This window comes from Ascaphus truei, unplaced genomic scaffold (genome assembly GCF_040206685.1).
Source record: "Ascaphus truei isolate aAscTru1 unplaced genomic scaffold, aAscTru1.hap1 HAP1_SCAFFOLD_638, whole genome shotgun sequence".
NCBI lineage: Eukaryota > Metazoa > Chordata > Amphibia > Anura > Ascaphidae > Ascaphus > Ascaphus truei.
Genome location: NW_027456971.1, coordinates 118920 through 125191, shown reverse-complemented (window position 1 = coordinate 125191; position 6272 = coordinate 118920). Strand labels below are relative to the sequence as shown.

The 6272-nt window shown below is 44.3% G+C and overlaps 1 long non-coding RNA gene across 1 annotated transcript; it reads right to left on the bottom strand.

The window, feature by feature from the left end:
* Positions 1-5263, bottom strand: LOC142485831 (uncharacterized). Its single transcript, XR_012798705.1, has 4 exons — positions 5141-5263; positions 3798-3908; positions 1090-1209; positions 1-69 (listed from the first exon to the last, which is right to left on the bottom strand). It is a non-coding gene; the product is annotated as an uncharacterized LOC142485831 (long non-coding RNA).
* Positions 5264-6272: the final 1009 nt, after the last annotated feature.

Sequence of the window (6272 nt, the reverse complement as noted above, 5' to 3'; positions counted from 1 at the left end):
TCATTTTGCTGCTTGTAGCGTATGCTCATCCTGTACAGTGTTGTAGTAGATCCGTCTCTTCAGTGTTCACTGCAACAAAAGTAAGACATTGCATTAATATTACAGACGTTTGGGGGCTGAAATCTCACTTCGCTGCGGACAATTTCCCTTTGCATAAGATTCTTGTGATTATGTCAATGATGATCAATAACTGCATCATAACACAGCCGCTCTATACAGAAGATGTACTTGCTCTCAATGGTCATGGAGGTAATACGTCACACAATGTACAGATATAGCAAGGATTATTTCTCCCACTGGTGCATTATGGCATTATGATGGGAAATGTTGTGAGATTCTGCATTATCAGCATCACTGAATCTTTTGGAAATTAAGTGATATTCTATGTTTTAATGCAATATTATGGATGATCAGCCGGTAAAATAATAATAGCTTGCTGTATCTGTAGCCATGCTCTACCCATGATGTGCTGAACCAATGACTGCAGAGAGATTCAGAGTGGTAAACATGACTGGAACGCATCTCTGAATAATGGGCAGCAAAGCAGTGCAGAATAGGAGGTGAAAGTATTTAAAATGGAAGATCCTTAGCAGCTGTGTGGGGAGTAGACAGTACAGACTGACCAAGTAAATGGTAAAAGGAGTAACTTCAACATTACTTGGCTTTGTTCTCCACATTGAAGCTTTCCTCCTCTTTAAATCACTAATACTGATGCCATGTGTAACCTGTACTGAGAGTTATATAATCTACTGGCCTAGATGAAACCATATGATGCAAACAGGATCCATCCCACTCCAGATTCATAGAATTGAACCACCTCAATCTTTCATAACAATCACATAGAACTGCAGCTGTGCGCTACTGCACATGTTCTTGTTATGAATGGTAGTAGATGTGGTCCTTGGGTCTTTACTTCATACTGTAGCCACCCTCTACTCATGATGTATTGAATCAACGAAAACTTGCATGGTTCAGATCACAGGAAGGGGTAGAGTAGAGATGAAAATATTCAATGTGAAACCCGTAGCAGCCGGATTGTGTGGAGTCAATAAAACGACAAATACTAAATGGTAAATGAGAAATATACACATTGCTTATCTGTCTCTGTGTAGTAATTTTCCTTCTCTTCAACTGTCCTTCAAATTTTCTCTTTTGCAAGAAAAGGAACACATGGCTTCAATATTCACTTCTGTTCTGCAGTCATCCCTCCTGAAATAAAAGTTAAGCATTGCATTGTTATTATGATAATACATACAATAAACCTTGCTCCAAACCATTTGATGCAAAGCAAATCCACCTCCCACCCACAGCTGTGCTCCTTCTAGAGCATGCATGTCAAACTCCAGTCCTCGAGGGTCCCAAACAGGCCAGGTTTTCAGTAGGGATATCCTGAAAACCTGGCCTGTTTGCTGCCCTCGAGGACTGGAGTTTGACATCCTTGTTCTTGAGCTTCTACCACGCAAGTCATCCATGTGAGTGACACTGTACTGCAGTCCTGGTCTGCACACAATCTACTGAATCAATGACATCACACTGTAAAGGCAATCTACAAGATGTATTAGTTGTCCACACTTCCGAAATGTTACTTTTATGTCCAAATCACTTATTCCCATGACCTGATATTTGTATTTGTTATTTATAGGATTGTCACAAAGAGTTGATGAAGTCACCAAATGATAGTATGTAGAGAGAAAGAGAGATCTCAGAACAGAGCCCTGATGTATACCCACAGACAGATCAATAGAAGACGAAGACATGTTAGCAACAGAGATGGAGAATGTGTGACAGGAAAGTTATGATGAAAACCAGGATAGAACTGTGTTACGGATACCAAGAGAGAGTTTAGAATATGAAGGAGGAGAGTGATTGAGAGCATCAAACGCAGCAGATAGATCAAGTAGGATTAGTAGGGAAAAGTGACCTTGGGAATTTGCTTTAAGCACAGTCTGTAGAACGAGCTGTACGAAAGGCAGGTTGTAAAGGATCCAGGAGGGCATGTGATTTAAGAATGTTGACATTCTAGCAATTAGGAGACAAACAGCAGGAGGGATACAGGGCGGTAGTTAGTAAGGCACATAGGGTGTAGGTTGTTTCTGAGAAAAGGGTGACCACTACAGGCTTAAAGTAAGAGGGTAAAGAGCCAGAGAATAGGGAGGACTTGAAGATGTGGGTGAGAGTGGGGACTAAGAGATGCAGTAAGGTGTGAGGGGATACGATCTAGAGGGCATGTGGTAGAGGGAGAAGAGAAGATGATTAGCTTCCAGCTCTGTAAGAGAAGAAAAGGAGTCAAATGCAGAAGGAGAATTAGGTAGAAGGAGAGAAGGGGGAAGGGACAGAAGGAATCTCCTTGTGGGTGGCATCCACCTTGCCTCTGAAGTAGTCAAATGCTTGAGGAGAAGTGAAGGAAGGATGGCAAGTGTGAGAAGAAGGTTAGTGGAGGGAGTCAAATACAGGGGAAAAAAGACAGCGTAAATTAAATTTGTGTGTTGATGAATGTGGAAAAAAAAGTAGTGTGGTTTGGCCCCAGAGAGCAGCTTTATACAGGACTGGAGACATTTTTACTGTAGAAAAATTAAACATCAAGTGTGAGATTTCCTTCATAGGCATTAAGAACAGTGAGTGGAAGTGTGATGAACATGTTTGGGAATTTAGCCAAGGGTGTGGGTTAGAGGGACGTGTGTGTCAGAGCTTGAAGGGGCATATAGAGGATAGCATTGTAAGAGTTAATAAGATTGTCAGTTTAAGCAGAAAGAGAGAGAGAGAGCAGAGAGGTTAGAGTAGATGTCAGAGGAGAGTTTAATTAAGCAGAGGAAAATCAGTGGGACAGGTAAGATGGGGTGAGGGGAATGACTGATTGTGAATGATGAGAGCAGAAGAGGTCATGTACAACTAGAGCCTTGTTAGTCAGAGAACGGACATTCCAGAGGGCATAGGAGAAGGGAAGAGAAAAGTAAGGAAAGGAATGTGGATTACATTAGATAGGTTAACACTCTTAGCAGGGAGGCAGAGGCAGGGAGACCCGATGTGTATATGAGCAGGTTCAAGATTATAAGAGATATCCCACACATCAGCAAACATAGAAGGAGACACAGAGATAGGTGTAGAGAGAGACAGAGATAGCTCTATGTAGAGAGAGAGGGACGTAGAGAGAATGAGACAGATAGGCGCAGAGAGAGGGGGCGCAGAGAGAGAGGGGGCGCAGAGAGAGAGGGGGCGCAGAGAGAGAGGGGGCGCAGAGAGAGAGGGGGCGCAGAGAGAGAGGGGGCGCAGAGAGAGAGGGGGCGCAGAGAGAGAGGGGGCGCAGAGAGAGAGGGGGTGCAGAGAGAGAGGGGGCGCAGAGAGAGAGGGGGCGCAGAGAGAGAGGGGGCGCAGAGAGAGAGGGGGCGCAGAGAGAGAGGGGGCGCAGAGAGAGAGGGGGCGCAGAGAATAGGATGTACATGAGTGCTTTTCATTGAGCAGTGCAGAAATAGCTGCAATAGAGGTCTGTACAAATGGTGCAGTGTGTAGACACATGCAAAGGTAGGGGAAGGAAAGAGGAGAACATGTGGATAAAAGCAGGAGTGTGGAAGTTAGAGAAATTAGAAAAGTTTAACAGAAAAGTGAGGAAACAGCAAGCAGAGAGAACAAGAGAGAGGTTACATTGGGATGACGTTCTGTGGTAGAGAGAAAATGCTAGGAGAGAGCTTTCAAATATTAGAGGACATGACTTGAGGGAGCAAATGTATAAATCAAAACCTGAGGGGGAGGTATAGCACGAAAGCTTGCACAGCAGATTATAGTCTTAAAGTTGCGTGTACCTCTCAGGGCATTCAAGAAGGTAAATTCTCACAAGTGCAGAGTTCATGATGAAATGCTGAATCCAGTTCCCCTCCAATTTAATTTTAATATAACTTATCCATTCTTCATTACTGCAAAAAGCAAACAAAACAAAACCACATTGCATTACTATTTTCAAAATGGATTGAATGGCATATTCAACAGTGACTGTGTGATGCCAATATTCCCCACTCACTCGTAGTGAAGCACTTATTGTACTAGTGTTGAAAGTAGGCCGGTAGAGTCAGGTACGCAGTACTGAAAAAACAATAAGTGCGCGTCGTAAGTACCAGCTCCGCAACAGTGCGGGCATCACATTAGTGACGTGGATGAACATATATGGATAAGCCCATATTAAGGCATCACGTGACCAGAGCCGTCACTGACTGGGTATACGTAAAGACGCAGGGAGATGCAAGGAAAGGGAGGGAGAGAGACAGGGAGAAGATGGGAAACGGAGGGAGGCACGGATGGAGAGAGGGAGTTCTTCCGAGCTTCTGCTGGCCTCTCTCTTTCACTGGTGCATGCCGGGAGCTGGTCCCAACATCCACAAAGTGTGTGTGTATTATGGGTTGTATTTTATGGGGGTAGGAGGGTAGTGTGTATATTGTGTGTGTGGGAGTATTATATTGTGTGTAGAGGTGCAGAGGAGAGTACTAGATTGTGTATCTTGTGTAAGGGTGTTGTGTATATTGTGTTTGGAGCTATAATATTATTGGAGAGATTAGTATTGAGGAGGTATTATAGTGTGTATTGTGGGGAGTATTAGTGTGTGTATTGTTTGTGGGTGACAGATGCTGGGGTATGCAGCAATCCCTGCACTGAGGTCCGAGGCGGCTCTGCATCGCTCGCACGCACTGTGGATGACCAAGCATGTGCCCATGATAATCATGGCCTTAGAGGGATGAGTGTGTCAGAGCCTAGAAGGGGCATATAAATATATAATGGAGGAGGGAGGAGGGAGGAGGAGGAGATGATAGCATTGTAAAAGTTAACAAGATAGTTAGTTTAAGCAGAAAGTGAGGAGAGGTTAGAGATAAGGGTAGATGTCAGAGGAGAGAGTTCAATTAAGCTGAGGTATCGAGTAGGACAGGGGTGAGGGGAATGAGAAGTGGTGGATGATGAGAGCAGAAGAGGTCATGTACAAATAGACCTTGTTAGTCAGAGAGCAGACATTCCAGAGGGCACGTGAGAAGTGAAGAGTAAAGTGAGACATGGAATGTGGATTACATTAGATGGGTTAATACGCTTAGCAGGGAGGTGGAGAGAGAGAGGCAAGAGGCAGAGAGTGGTGTAGGGGTTGAGGAAGAGATGTTGCATGTACCTTATCAGAACATTAAAGAACATCAATTCACACTGGTGCAGAGTTGATGATGATTCCAGTTCACCTCCAATTCAATTTTAACAGAACTTTTTCATTCTTCATTACTGCAAAAAAAAAAAAGTATAAAACATTGCATTACTATTTTCAAAATGGATTGAATTCCCCCAACAATAACTATGTGTTACCAATATATCCCTCTCAGTCCCACTGCAGCACATACTGTACCAGTGTGAAAGTAGGAAGGTACACAGTAACGGTAAAACAATACGTGCCGGTACTATGCACCATATGAATTATAAGGGGATGTAAATCTCCCAGTCTCTCTCCATATCCGCAACAGAGTGGGCTCCGGTCAGTGGCATGGATGCCCATGTATGGATATGCTCATATTTGGGCATCCCATGTCACTGACCGGAGCCGGCTCTGAGTATAGGGATATATGCGGAGACGCAGAGGTGCAAGGAAATGGGAGGAGGCACGGTGAGAAACAGGGAGAGACCACAGGAAGATAGAGGGCAACAACTTCCACAAGGTACATGTATGTGTATAATTGTTTGTATTTTGTGCAGAGGGGGTAATTTCAGATAAAATACAATTCTCCACCCTCTACGAAACAATTCCACTTTGTTCAGTAAGCCAGAAAGTCTTGGTCCCATGGGGACTGAATTTTAATGCAAATAAGGTCCTTAATACACAAGTAAAGAATATAGTTACTTATTCTCTACTGTAAGAAGTGCCACATTGCCCACTATTTGGGTCCTGTGCCCAGATTGTGACCATGCATGGCAGAGGTGAGATTCCACCAACACCAATTTGCTACACTCTCCAAGAGAGATAATTGTGGTCAGAGGTGGAACTAGGGGAGGGGGTGAGCAGGGTCACTGCCCAGGGAGTAACCTGACAGGGGGCACGGAAATCTCATTTAGTGCATATGGTGCGGCACTGCATTGATTGACCGGTCAATCTGCACTGCTGCCTGTCACAGTGACATCCTGATCGGGCACTGTGATCAGCTATAGCACTGACCCAGGTGAGATAGTTCAGCACTTTACAAGGAGGGAACAGATGTTGTGGGTGACAGATGCTGGGGGTAGGCCAAGACTGTTGGCCAGAGTAACGTGGAGACTTACTG